The sequence below is a fragment of the Ascaphus truei genome, chromosome 3, assembly GCF_040206685.1.
Source record: "Ascaphus truei isolate aAscTru1 chromosome 3, aAscTru1.hap1, whole genome shotgun sequence".
Taxonomy (NCBI): domain Eukaryota; kingdom Metazoa; phylum Chordata; class Amphibia; order Anura; family Ascaphidae; genus Ascaphus; species Ascaphus truei.
The window spans coordinates 345,858,672-345,874,453 of record NC_134485.1 but is presented as its reverse complement, the minus strand read 5'-3'; positions in this window follow the sequence as shown (position 1 = coordinate 345,874,453).

Sequence of the window (15,782 nt, the reverse complement as noted above, 5' to 3'; positions counted from 1 at the left end):
GTCAGGAATCCATGGAGGCGGAATATCTCTTTAATAAATATCTCCAATAGTTCAGATGCTGTGGGTAGCTTCCAGAGAGGAATAAAATAGGCATGTCGAGTGAATCGGTCGACCACTACCAGTATGGGAATCATACACCTGGAGGGTGGCAGCTCCACAATAAAATCCATGGAGAAGTGGGTCCAGGGGCCGGTGGGAACGGGTAAGGGTTGGATCAATCCACAGGGTAATGTCCTTGGCACTTTCGTCTGACCGCATATAACGCAGCCTGCCACAAACTCCTGTACATCTTTGCGAAGCTCTGGCCCCCCAAAAAATCATTAGATGAAATTACAAGTCTTCCTAACCCCCGGTTGACCAGCCGTCTTAGAGTTATGACACCATTGCAACACCTCACTTTGGAATTGGGGAGGAACAAATAATGTAGACGAATGTGTGGACGTAAATCTAAGATCCTCTGCCTGAGTCTGCGAAATCTGTTGCAGAACTGATGACGATACGGCAGAGATGATCTGTGCAGGAGGAATGGTAAGTCCCTGCTCTATCTCCTCGGAGCCGTCAGGAGATCATTTACGAGATAGAGCATCTGCTTTGGTGTTTTTGGATCCTTGGCGATAAGAGATCACAAAGTTAAACCGAGTGAAGAAGAGAGCCCACCTCGGCTGACGCATCCCGAGTCTCCTTGCGCATTCAATGTATTCAAGGTTCTTGTGGTCAGTAAGGATTGAAATCGGAGAAGTTGTCCCTTCAAGCAAATGTCTCCAAGAGCCTTTTTCATAGCCAGAAGTTCCCAATTTCCCACATCATAGTTCCTATCGCGGCAGAAAACTTTAAAAAAAAAGAAGACACAGGGGTGGAGTTTCCCATAAAAATCCTTCCTTTGAAAAAGAACGGCTCCGGCTGCCAGATCGGATGCGTCCATTTCGAGCACGAAGGGTTTCGTAGAATCTGGATGGATCAGCACAGGGGCGGAAAAAAAAGGCAGACTTGAGCTTCTCAAAAGCTAAAAGAGCCTCTGTGGGACATATCTTAGGATTCTCCCCTTTCTTAGTGAGAGCCGTAATGGGTGCAACCACTTTAGAAAAATTCCTGATGAATCGTCGTTAGTAGTTGGCAAACCCAAGAAATCATTGTTTCGGTTTTAGGCCTAATGGTAAGGGCCAGTCCAGCACTGCCAATACTTTCGCATGAGCCATCTTGAGCCCACGGGAAGAGATGACATACAAAAGGAAATAAATCTTCTTCTATTCGAATTGACACTTCTCGAGCTTGGCATAGACAGAGTGGTCCCAAAGTCTTTGGAGAACCACTCTAACCTGTGCCAGATGTTCGGTCAAAGAACTGGAAAAGATAAGGATATCGTCCAGATATACTACGAGAAATTGGTCCAGTAGATCCCGGAAAATCTTGTTGATAAAATTTTGAAATATAGCTGGTGCGTTGCACAACCTGAAAGGCATAACTAAATATTCGTAATGGCCATCACGGGTATTAAAGGCTGTTTTCCACTCATCACCTTCTCTGATCTGGATAAAATTGTAGGCTCCTCGAAGATCCAGTTTGGTGAAGATCGTAGCCTTGCGTAAACAAACAGTTCAGGAATGAGGGGTAGTGTATATCGGTTCTTTACAGTGATTTTATTTAAGCCTCTGTAGTCGATACATGGCCTGAGAGAACCGTCTTTTTTGGATACGAAGAAGAAACCCGCACCAGCGGGAGAACTTGATTGACGAATAAACCCATGCTGAAGGTTCTCCGAAATGTATTCCCGCATAGCCTTTGTTTTTGGTTCCAAAAGGGAATAGGTGCGGCCTCGAGGAGGGATGGCCCCTGGGAGTAGATCGACTGCACAGTCATAGGGTCAGTGTGGTGGTAACTCCTCTGCCTGTTTTTTGTCAAATACATCGGCAAACTCCTGGTAACAAACTGGAAGGCATGATGAGGAAGTCTCCGTAAGGAAGCCAAACTTCGGAGATGGTGTGAGACACCGGAAGACAAGATCCATGGCAACGTTGTCCCCAGGCTGTCACTTGATTGGTCGCCCAATCGATCTTTGTGTAACGTGAAGCTCACCCCAAACGAGGCGCGACCGCAGGGCTGAGGTAGGGAATTGTACAGAATGCCAACCCACAGCCGCGAGAGTGCATCTAGAGTGTAGGATAGTCTTGCAAGTCGGGTCAGGGGAATAGAAGACAGAATAAATGTGGTACTTGCCAGGTCTGGAATGGAGAGTAGCGGATCATTGGGGTACTAGCCGAGGTCTGGGTAGGAGACAGCAGAGTAGTCGTAATGCCAAAGCCAGGGTCAGGATATGAGAGTTCAGAATGGTCATACGTAGCCAGGTCAGGAGTGGAGAAGCGCGGGGTCCAAGGTCGGAAGCAGGGTCTGGCAAGGGTTCAAGGCAAACAGGAACTCCTCCAACAGGAGGCAGGAAATGATGCACAGCCGTCGTCATGAAGGAGCAGAGGGAGGCAAAACTGGTGACTAGTGAAACTTTATTGAACAAGTGTAGTGCTGACGGATCATCTGACGCGTTTCAGCCCATGAGGCCTTTGTACGCAGTTACCGCCGGTCATGTGACCACCCTTCGCGACGTTGCGTTGCTTGAGGGGTCGGCGGCTCATCACACTGCATCATACGGGGGATCATCCTACACGGTGCCACAATACTTCAGAATCGTAAGTCTCTCTAACTCAACTCTATTTGTGCTCTTAGTGGAGCCAGTTGCTGGGAGAGACTATCATACATTGATTTATTCGAAGTGACCGTGATTGCATCTTTAGCATTACACAGCTACTAACCTTCTTCTGATGCCCTGCGAGGGTTAACCCCTGGTTTACCCAATTACAAGGGTTCAAGGCAGGCAGGACAAGGTTCCGTAATGCAGCGAGGTACAGCGTCACACAACAAGTTTTATGCTTGGCAAAGACTGAATGCACCGACAGGGTATATAAAGGACCTCCCTCCAATGGGAAGCCAGTCAGGAAGTAGAATGCATCCCACTGATAGGCTGCTGGGTCGCGCAAGTGCACCTTATTGTGCAGCCCGATTAGGAGTGGGGGCAGGGAAATGTGATAGAGTGCGTGCCGCGCGCCACTGGCGTAATAGACTGGTGACCAGATCGCGCCACCCGCGCGCGATGTGCCAACGATGACAGTATGGGGGCGGAGTCCGGAGGCGGGACCAGGGGATCGATAGGAGGACCGCTAGTCACTAGCGCGCTGCGTATCACCTGCGTCAGAGTGGGGGCGGAGTCCAGAGGCAGGGCCCACAGGGAACCAAGGGGAACGCGCACCACTCGCGCATAGCACGTCACTGACATCTGGGCAGGGACGAAGCCTGGAGGCGGGGCCAGAGGAGAACCGAGGGGAGCATGCACCGACCGCACACAGCGCACCACCGGCGCCTGAACGGAGCCGACCAGCAGGGACCGCGGACCGAGGGACCATCTGCGCACCTCCTGTGCACACCCGTGTCGAAAGACCGCCGCCACGACGCAGCTCCCGAGCGTCCCCAGAGATAGGAGGAGAGGTGAGGGTTAAGGGGTCTGATCCACCAAGATGGTGAATCCTTACACTTTGGGTTGTGGTGCCACAGCCAAGGAAGTCCTAGAACCACTGGGGTCGAGGGAGAGCGAATGATGTAGAGATAATGACTCTTTGTGAAGTGCCCCAACCGTAACCAGCAAAGGATTAGTCTCGAGAGTGATGGTCCCAGGTATCAGAGGTCTTCTATCAATAGCCACTTCTGTTAACGGAATCTCCCTAGTAAGGAGAGGAAGGGAGTGACATTCCGTGAATGCATGGTCAATGAAATTCCCTGCGGCTCCTGAATCCACGAAAGCCTGAGTGAAAATTGAGGATTGAAACCGGAAAGAGCAGCCTTGAAGGTTGTGATGGAGGAGGAATAGAAGAAATGCCCAGAAGAAATTCCTCAATCTTCACTGGGCACTGGCGTTTCCGGATTTTGGACATTTACGGGCAAGGTGACCATTGAGCCCACAATACAGACACAGCCCCCTGACACATCTCCTGGTTCTCTCCTGCACAGGTAATTTGGTATCACCCAATTGCATTGGTTCCTCTTCAGGGAGAGGTGTAGAAAGAGGAGTCTGAAAGTGGGGGGCAAGCCGGATTTTAGGGGTCCTTGAGAACTGGTCTCGCTCGGTCTGTCATTCTATGCTGCCAGCAAAGCTTAATTGTTCCAGCCCGTCTCTGCGGCAAGGGTTTGGAGTTTGATGGCATACTGGCCCACAGTACGGGTTCCTTGCCGGATATGAAGGAGCGAAGCAGAAGCAGAGGAGACGTGACCAGGAGCATCAAAAAACTTTTTGAATGTTTGGAGAAATGCAGTGGAGTCATTAATCAGTGGGGATTCCTTTTCCCATTGGGGTAGGCCCAGGCCAAAGCCTCGTCTGACAGTAGAGAAATGACGTAGGCTACCCTGAATCAATGAGTGCAAAACATGGAGGGCTGGAGTTCGAACTGAATCGAGCATTGGTTAAAAAATCCTCTGCAAGTCATTGGATTCCCCTCCATAATGTAGAGGCATTGGGATCCGTGGTTCTCTGGGTATTGGGGATGATGGAACTGGCGCCGGAGAAACTGCCAGCAATGGCGGTGCAGGGGTGGAACCAAGCTGAAATGTATCTAGCCAGGAGATAACGTCCTTAAGTCGGCTGGAAATGAGTGCCATCTGTTGGTTTTGTTGTGCGAGGCATGTCTCGGGATTTCCAAGCAGTTCCCCTTGGAGAGATACGGCTCGCGCTACCTCAGCAGGGTCCATGTTCGGCCAAGCAAAATGTGACGGTGCTCATCTCAAATCAGGAGGCGGACCCTCAGGGCTGAGATAGGGATCCAAATAAACTGACCACAACCTGAGGACAGAGTCCTGTAAGAGTATCCATAGTCGGTAAGGAAGCAGGGTTCAGGTCTTGCAGCAGAGTAGCAAAGTCCAGGGGATAATAATAGGTCAGGGCTGGTGGCAGAGGTGCAAAGTCGAGGAGGGAAGCGGAGGTCAGGGCAGGCAGAAGGCAGCGAGGTCGGGGTCACGGTCCAGGTCAGTAACAGGAATTCAAAACAGGCAAGAGTATAAGGCGTAACTGCAAAGACCGACAGGAGCTGCAAACACACAGAACTTTGCTCGGTGACTCCCTATGGTAACTGCAGCCTTATAAAGCAGGCTGCCAGTACCCAAAATGGCAGAAAGGGCAGGAGAGAGAGAAAACCTGGATGTAGTGAAAACCCGGCACGGATCGAGCAGAATCTTTACAGGGGGTGGACTAAGAGCAGGGTGGTGGAAGAGACGAGTGGCAGTGGAAGAGGCCGTCGCGGTGGCAGGATAGGAAGATGGAGGATCGCAGGAGTGGAACAAGATGGCATAGGAGGAGGACAGCTGGGAGGACCTATGCTGTACCAGCGACAGACACCGAAAGTCAGTGAAGACTTGAAGACAGTGAAGTCTTTTTGAAGACAGCTGGGGCGCTGTGACGGTGCTCATCTTGAATCAATAGGCGGACCCGCAGGGCTGAGGTAGGAATGCAGAATAACCGACCAGAGCCTGGGGACAGAGTCCTGTAAGAGTATTCGTAGTCTGTAAGCAGGCAGGGGTCAGAGCTGGTGGCAGTGGTGCAGAGTCCAGGCAACAGGCAAAAGGTCAGGGCAGGTGGAAGGCAGCAAGGTCAGGGTCACGGTCCGGGTCATCAACAAGGATTCCAAATAGGCGAAAGGGTAATGCGTGACAGCGGAGATCAAACTGAGCTGCAGCAAACAGAATTTTGCTCGGCGACTCCCACCAGGAACTGCAGCCTTATAAAGCAGACTGCCAGTACCCAAAATTGTCACAGTGAGCAAAAATGGCAGGAGAGACAGAAAGCGTGGACCGTAGTAAAAACCCGGCACGGATTGAGCAGAATCCTTACAGGCACACTCCTCCCAGCTGTCCTCTTCCTCTGCCGCCCTGCTCCACTCCTGTAGTTCTCCATCTTCTTCTTACAGTAGTGCCGACCGCTCTGCCGCCACTGCCGGTCTCGACTGCTTGCTCCATTGTCACGGTAGACCAGAACTTTTAACACCAAAATACCCGGATCCTTTGATTGAACAAAGTGAAGAGGTAAAATAAATTGTGATTTATTTACAGAATGAACACACAAACACGTTTAGTTTACAATTACAACGAAAATACACTTACTGGAATGGGGTGAAACGAAATATCTTGTTTCCAAAACGAAATGTTGCAACACAAAGTCTCTAGGAGCAATTTCCCAGGAGCGGGAGATGTTCGCGAAAAGAGCCTGAAACAGTCCTCGGTCAGCAGCACAACTTGCCACTGCTGTTTTTCTCCTCCGGAGCTGCTTCTTTCGTTCTTTTCCCATAATATTGGATCTTGGAACCTTAGTTCTTACGAACTCTTGAAGCTTAGCTGAATCTTAGGTGAATCTGTTACAGCATGATGACTCTCTTCCTGATGAGCTGCACAGGTTCTTATAGGGTTAACATTCCTATACATAACTAGTGCAGCCTATCTCTCCGTGGGAATATTTCCGTCCCCCTATAGCAGAGTTGCCAATACTTTGCAAACTTGGCAGAGGGGGCTTCTCATTCTGCTATGGGCATGTGCAAACTTTGCACCTTTGCTGCTTAGCATATGAGACCCTGTCCCTCTTACCTGCTGCCGTTCAGTCTGGGCAGGGTGACATCTTGCCAGGATGGCTTATTGAAGGTTTTCTTCCTTTACCCCTCCTTGCTAACAAATGGTTTAACACTTCCATATCCTGGATTGCTTTTGAAGCTCAGAGGGCAGAGTAGCCACTCTGTCTCTCATGCAAATGGATTTTTACCAATACTGAACATTACTGTAACTTAAAAACATATAACCCTCGCCACCTTATACCTGGTGAGAGATGTACTGAACCCCACATTGGGTTCTGGGGTTTGGGCATATATCGGGGACCTTTGAATGTAATTCAATTTCCTGCCCGGTCTTACTGTTCTGGTCTGTGCTGAAGCAGGGAGATTTGGCGGTGAGCTGCAAACTGCTTTCTAGGGAGGATTTTATCCAGTGGTCTGTGTTCCTCATGTCCTCAGGAATCTGGGGTGATTCCTGAGTACATGTTTCGGGGTAACCCGCAACACTGTCCCCCTTCTACCCAAACTCATCCTGACAACATTTTACCGTAAAATCACCCCTAAAACTCACACCCTGCACCTCTCCGCTGGTTGGCACTCCTGAAACTAACACCCTGCACCTCTCCGCTGGTTGGCACTCCTGGAACAGTAAAAATACACAAAACAATAATGATAGACAGCAAACTGATAATATATGCTAGATGCAGGGTGCACAGGAACACAAGAAGGACCCAATATCATCCTAAACAAATACAAATAGTACTAATAGTTCCAGCACACCTGACTATAGGAATAAATTCCAGAGATGGGAAATGACAAATCAAATAAATATTTAATAAATGCACAAGTTATATACACGGAGCAGAGTGACACCAACACATACATACATCTTTATTACAAATGCAGTTACATGCCATGATTGTGTTGAAGAGCTGACAATCACAATTCCCCCATATGGCTCAGGGGCAGCCAGCCGGGCACAATACCTTTATTATTGGCCTGGGTACCTCTTCACTGTCACATCCATGCCTATCACCCATCATCTGTCTTCCATCTTCACTGCCGCCACCCTCCAAAATGTGCCACCCTAGGCGATAGCCTAAGTCGCCTTGTGGTTGCACCGGCCCTGGAGATCAGATACATTGCAAGGAACCCCATCCCACTCTAATACCGCACTGTGGAATATTTTGGAGCTTTAAAAAAACAAAAAACGATAATGGGGCGTGTCCAGGACGCCGATGAGAACGGTCGTGTAGGAGAGGAGCTCCACAGACCCTCGCATATTAACAGCAATATAAACACTCCCCCCCCCCCAAATTAGCAATCCCCATAAAATACTCCTCAAGCAGCATTCGCAGCAGCAATGACGGGCAGACCGAAAGCTCAAACGGCTCAGGGAGTCTCAAAATTCTTCTCCCCCTCGCAACAGAGCGCAGAGGCTGCATCAAAAAACCAAGATGGCACTGGCTCAACCAGCGCACGCGGCACTAAACATGCAGCATCAGACCGAGACCGCACTGAAGAACCCCTGCCACCAGAAGAAGGGCTTACCAGGGAATATATGCAGGAGCTCATGGCTTCCATGTTGGATAAACTCCATACCTCACTGCAGGCAGACTTGTGGGCTGCAGTCACTGAACTGAAACAGGACATCACGGGCCTCACAGAGCGCACTACGTCCTTAGAAACTAAAATGGCCGAAACCATGCAGTCGCAGGAAGAAGCAGCAAACGAGATCTATCAGCTGGGTGCAGAGGTTAGCAGTCTGAGGGACAGTCTAGAAGACCAGGAGAACCGTGACAGACGGCAAAATATAAGAATACGTGGTATACCGGAATCGGTTCCTCCTGGTCAGATAAAACCCTATCTCCTAGACTTTTTCACCTCAATATGTGGCGACCTAACCCATAAAGACCTGGAGATGGACAGAGCCCACCGCGCACTGGGACCGAGGTCCGAGGACCCTAACCGGACCAGAGATGTAATTGTCCGCCTCCACAGATATTCCATAAAGGAGTAAATAATGGAGGCCTGCCGAGCACAAGAACCCACCAAGTTTAAGGATGACCCCTACAAATATATGATGATTTATCCAAAGTCACGGTCAATTGGCGCAAGGAAATGAAACCGCTGACCACTCTGCTCCGTGACAGCAAAATCAAATATAAATGGGGGTTCCCGTTTAAACTCCTGGTGCAGAAGAACGGCAAATTCCTCATGATAAGGCACCCAGAGGATATGGCACAATTCGCAAAGGCACTGGGCCTGAGCCCACCCACAGATTGGAATACAGGCCCCTTCAGATCCCAAAGGCCAGATGCAGCGGACCTTCCGGTCAGAGCGTCTGAGAGACTAGCGGGACAAAAGCAGAAATGAGCCAAATAAAAAGCTGTATGCCGTAAGCTCAAGTTTACCCCTGCACCCAGTTTTGCTTTGTTTGTTTACCCAGTTACCCCGTTAACGGTCCCAAGTGCAACCCCGCCACTCCAGGCAACCCGGGAACTCGAGAGAAACCGAGCATCAAAACCCGGTAGTGACTGGAACACCTAGCAGACGGCACCACGGCAATTAGAAGACGCTGCAAGAAGATGCGTGGCTGAGAAGGGACAACTCCACTTCAATATCTTACCTCGTTACCAGGAGCAGTCGACACCCAAACCGCAGGCAATCCCCGAAGCCCCGACACTGAAGAGGACCAGATTATCCTGGGAGACACAACCCTACGGCTTGATCCGGAGAGAGAGAAGGGTAGCAGAGCCGAGTTCCGCGTGGGTGAGGAGGAATGAAGGCCGTATCTTGCCCTTCCCTCCCTATCTCGCCCCTTTTTGTGGGGGAGGAGAGGAGGGTCCATCTACGCAAGAACCGCCCGAGCCAAGCACAGCAAACAAGGCCTGAGACTCTGCCTCCCGGGTAGAGAGTCGGACACGCCGGTAACTGTGAGTACATATGTCTCCAACACCCAGCTCGGCCCACGGGGCTGTAACGCAGATGCTTGGGACAAGCTCACACAAACTGTCGACGTACAGAGAGCCGCTTGACCAAAAACAAGCCACAGACGCTTTAACGTAGAGACTCTGATCATTGTATACAACTAAATATTCTTTAATGTAGATACCCCCATCCTAAATGTTACCCGTGTCTCTCCCCTCCCCCCCGTATCCCCCCTCCCCCCCCTCCCCCCGTAACCCCCCCCAGGTCCCCTCTTCCCCCCCCCCCCCGCCCCCTCCCAAGGTGACTCCCCCCCTCCCCCCCCCCTCCCAAGGCGACCCACCTATGTCAAAGAGACTACCCGAATAACCCAGGTACTTACGAAGAATATCACCCCAGTTAACTAAGAGACTATACAAAAACCCACAGAGTAGGCTGTTGTTTTAATGTAAACTCCTGCAGCTACGTTTAATTAGCATAACAGACGCAGAAAAATTTGTTGAATACTAACGTTGCCATAACAGACAATTACGCTGAACATTGAATAAGATGTAATGTTTAGTCCACGGAACGCTGCTAAGAGGTTGGAGATCAATGCGGTCTGACATATTCAGAACGTTGGATGTTATATTATTGTTGAATGTCATTATGTACTACTAAACATTGTATTGGGCCAACAACAGAATAATAATGAAGAAGAACTCTGAATTCCCCCCCCCAGCTTCCCCTCTCTCCCCCCCCCCCCGTATCCCACTACCCCCTCCCCCTCCATGCCCACGACATCCCCCCCACAGGTAAATGGAATTCTCCAAAAAAAACAGGTATATATGAGGAGGTCCACCCTAGTTTACCATAGGACTATTTCTAAATCCCCAGATTAGGCAGCTGTTACTGTTTTTGTGTACGCGCCCAGAGTTATATTCACTTCACGTGACGGCCGTTGCAAAGTTATTGAATATTAATATGTTGCCGCCTTAAAGGCTGCCCTGGAACATTGTATTGTATAAACTGTAATGTCTATTCCGTGATAAGCTCCCAAGATGTTGGATATTATTGCGGTCTTACACACTTCACAGGTTAGATGTTGTAATATGGTTGAATGTCACTATGCACCATAGAACACTGTATTTGCTCAATACCAGGGCGATGCAAAGCTTTGAACCCACCTCCCCATACCGCTTACCCCCCCCCCCCGGCCTCCAATACCACCCCCCCTCCCCACTCCCCACCTCCCCCTCCCCACACCCCATCTCCCCCTCCCCACATCCCACCTCCCCCTTCCCTCCCATGCCCATGCTATCCCATCCCTAACCGCACCACTCCCCCCACCCCCCCAGCTCAGGAGACCATAACATTACTAACCTTAAGGGGAAGGGACATGACCATCCCAGACCCGCAGGCTCCAGATCCCCATGTCACTGCGCCCAAACTTTGGGCCAAACCCTTACCATGTTAAATAACCCTGGTGCAATGTTAATCCCATGCGATAAAGCCAATGTTATTGTTGAATGTTGTCATATAGTGCGGATCCTCGTTTAAACACGATACAGAATAAAAACCGAAGACCTTGGTCCCCCCTCCTCTCCCTACCCCCCCCCCACCCCTACCCCCCCTCTCCTTACCCCCCCCCCCCTCTCCACCTCGCTTCCACTCTTTTTCAAAAATACTATAATAGAGAAACTAGCCAGCGCAAAGGAAAAGAGGGGGGAAAGTGTCAACTACAGGCACCTAAGGGTCTGGACCCCTCTGTTGCCACCGGTCATCGACACCGGAACCACCCCAGAAGGGCACTCTAGCTCAAATGCCGACTTTTTATTAGGCCCTAGAAGGGACCTAATCATCTCTACCTTCTATCTGCTGGCTCTGTCCCAGCAGATCTTTATCCCCCCACCCCCCCTCCACCCCTCCCTCCTCCTTGGTACACCTTGTATGCCTCACTTGGATAAAGGGCCCATCCTATATGTTTGCTAGGACACTACGAGATTCTAAGCTACAGTATCAAGACCCCCCCAGTGGGAAAGGAGGGGTTCTAAGGTTTTGAACCATAAAAAAATTCCAATGACATCCACAGCCCCAATCAAGATACTGTCGTTAAATGTTAAAGGCCTACAAAATAATAGGAAAATGAGACTGGCTCTCCAGGATATGAAAAAATCAGGGGGAGACATGATATTCCTACAGGAGACCCACTTCACATCACAAGACCCCCCAAATGTATTCAAAAAAGTATTCCCAATGTGTTTTTTCGAATCATTAAGTAGTAAAAAAAGGGGAGTGGCTATCCTAATCAGACAAGGCACCCCATTCAATCACGTCAAAACGACAATGGACCCAGTGGGTAGATTTTTGGTGGTATACGGCTCCTTGGCGGGCTCGGAAATCGCTCTGATTAATGTATACGCCCCTAATGAGAATCAAACGAAATTTCTAAAAACTGTTCTCGAGGGCGTGGACCCGGGATATCTGTCATCGATACTAGTGGGCGGGGACCTAAACATGGTCCTAAACCCCACCGAGGACAGATCGACCGCAATGGGTCACGCGCGTACAACCCACTCCCAGCTCACAGGGAAAAGGTTCAGGGGAATATTGAGTGAGTTCTCGTTGGTAGACATATGGAGATCCCAACATCAAGGCCAGAGAGACTACACCTTTTACTCAGCACCTCACCAGACCTATTCCCGTATAGACAACTTTCTGGTAACCAAAAATGTCTTGGAGGCGTCCATTGGCTCGGACATTGGCCCGATCACGTGGTCCGACCATGCGCCAATCACCTTGACCCTATCAGTACCATTTGAAAAGACCGCAGCCTATTCTTGGAGATTAAACGACTGCCTTCTGAATCATCCTGAGATAGAGAGGGAGATTAGAACCTCACTTACGGACTACTTCTTCTTTAACTCAGGATCAGTCTCCTCCCCGGCAATCCTATGGGAAGCCCATAAGGCAACAATTAGAGGGAAATTCATCTCTATTGCATCCCATAGGAAAAAAGTTAGACAGACGCTAATCAGAGAGCTTACAGATATCCTCAGGACACTAGAACAACCCCATAAAGCTAATCCCTCAAAAAGAATATATAAAGCTCTAACCGCAGCCAGAATAAAACTTAGACAAGCCCAGCTGGAAGACGTTGAGAAGGCCCTCAAATGGACCAATCAACAATAATATGATAAGGGTAACAAGGCCGACAGGCTTTTGACTAGCAGACTGAGAGGAATACAAAAGCGATCCCAAATAACGGCGATCAAGAATAGATCTGGTGAGATACAATACAGCGATAACAAAATAGCAGCAGAGTTTACTAAATACTATACCGAACTATATAACCTAAGATCCAAAAATGGCCGGCCTGAACCGATAGCATCCGAATCCATAAAAAAATACTTAGACAAATGTCACCTCCCTACATTGACAGAGGAGGAAAACACAGTCCTCAACGCTGAAATTTCAAAAGTGGAACTGGAAGAGGCGGTCAAATCGCTAAAACCCTCTAAGTCCCCTGGGCCTGACTGTTTCACCAATGTCTATTACAAGAGATTCTTACCCACACTTTCCACGCATCTACTAAAAATGTTTAACCACTTTATGGAAGGGAATCAAATCCCCACTTCAATGTCTCTTGCCAACCTAGCCATCATACATAAGGAAGGCAGAGACCCGATGTAATGTGGAAGCTATCGTCCAATCTCCCTTCTCAACAACGACCTTAAATTATACAGTAAAATACTTGCAAATAGACTAAACCCTATCTCACCAATACTTATAAACGTTGATCAAGTAGGATTTGTTGCGGGCAGGCAAGCCTCAGACAACACTCTTAAGATAATCAATATTATTGATCATGTCCACCTCACAGGAACCAAAGCACTACTCTTGAGCTTAGATGCAGAGAAGGTGTTCGATAGAATCAATTGGCTATTCTTAGAAAACACTATGCGTAAATTTGGCTTCAAAGACGCATATCTAGAAGGGGTACGTAGACTCTACCAGAACCCATCAGCAATGGTAAAATTACCAGGGGGCAGCAATCAGAGATTCGGCATTACAAATGGTACGAGACAGGGTTGCCCCTTGTCCCCTCTCCTCTTTGCATTAACTATAGAACCCCTGGCATCTGCAATTCGAACTAATGTAGACATCCAAGGAATAGAAATTGGGCTTAAGCAATATAAGATATCCCTATTCGCAGACGATGTCATCTTAACACTCTCCAAACCCCAAATTTCCCTCCCCAACCTCCAAAAAGAACTCCTAGACTTCGGACAAATTTCAGGATATAAAATGAATAGTGACAAATCCGAAGCACTGAATTTAAACCTGCCAGAGCCAGAGGTGAAACTCCTAAAACTAAATTTTAACTATCGATCGAGTTCCTCTTGTATCCAATATTTGGGAGTCAAGATATCGAGGAACTACCAATCTCTATACCAATATAATTACCCTGCCTTATTTCAGAAAATTAGACAGGACCTAGATAAGTGGGGAGGATACCAAATATCATGGATCGGGAGAATGATCTCGGTAAAAATGAATATACTCCCTAGATTGTTATACTACTTCCAGACTCTCCCGGTCCACATCCCTGGCTCAGAATTAAAGAATATCCAAAAACAAATCTTTCACTTTATATGGCAGGGTAAAAAACCCAGAATCGCCAGGGCAGTTTTACTGGCCTCAAGGGGGAGAGGGGGCTTTGGGGTCCCAGATATTACAAGAAACTACCAAGCCACCCAGCTGCGACAGGTAGTAGTTTGGAACGCAGACCAAGGCCAATATTGCTGGCTGGATATAGAAACGCAATACGCCGGGACGCCTTCGCTGCCAGCATGCCTTTGGTTCCTGAGCAGGGAAGATATGCAGAATAGTTCATTCAAATTAGGTCCAATGAGACACACATGGGAGACCTGGACGAAATGCAAACTCAAATTCAAGCTCACAGCGCCTAAATCTCAACTTACCCCACTTCTTAAAAACCCCAAATTCCCACCTGGCTGTGAGCCCAGACAATTTGACCAATTTACAGCTAAAAATATTAGGGTGGTTGCCGACTTCCTGAGTTTAGGGCAGTTCCTGAGCTATCAAAGATTAGAAAATAAATATGAAATAGTAGGGCTGAACGTCTTCAAATACCTACAAATTCGGCACTTTATTCAAACTCTATCCCCAACATTGGAATTTCCCCCTCTCACTGGTTTCGAGCATCTATGCAAGGAAACAGCCCACCAAAAAGGTCTTATAACACAAATTTATGCAGAATTGGAGAGGGCGACAGACGCCCCCATCCATGATTACATGCTTAATTGGGCAGCAGAATTGAATATAGTTATAGACCGAGAGGATTGGGAAAGTATTTGGGAAGCAGCCTCAGGAACATCCATATGTACCACAATCAAAGAAAATATTTACAAAATACTGTTTCGCTGGTATCTTACTCCAGTTAGAATAAATCAAATCTACCCTCAGGCTTCCGATTTATGCTGGAGAGGCTGCGGTCAAAAGGGTGACATGGCCCATATCTGGTGGTCATGCCCGGAAATTCAGAAATATTGTGAAACTATACAAAACATAATAAAAGAGGTCACGGACCTCATAATACCCATTGACCCGCTGACCTACCTGTTGGCCAGGCCAATAGAGAAACTTGACCAACCAACAGGAAAATGAATCTCCTTCATTCTCACGGCGGCTAGATGTCCGGTGGCTGCCTCATGGAACAAGATGTCTCCCCAACCTAAGCAAACAGTAAAAAACGGATACAAGAGGTGATGGAAATGGAGAAGTTATCATCCTTTCTGAAAAGGACCACGGTATCCTTTTACAAGACATGGGAACCATGGCTGACCCAAACAGTACATTAAACTTTACACACCTTAAGGGGGCAATAGAGGAGACAAGAAAGAAACACATCAATGGAAACCAAGGAGGATAGAGTGTCGTCGTCCCCATCTTCCCCCACCCCCTCTCTTTTCCCCCCTCTTTCTGTTTCCACCCTCATGCTAGCCCTGACAGCCCAAGGAGAAGGGTCGGGTGAGCGTTGAGACTTTTCCTGATAATGTCAACAAAATGAAAAACCTTGTATTAGGCCAAAATATTTCTGTAACTATGTGTACTGTATCAATGCCTAATAAAAAAATTTGAAGCAAAAAAACCCGATAATGATAATAATTTAGTGCTCATTTTGTACCATGTTTGCAGCAAATTTGAAGCCTTATAGCAGTACTT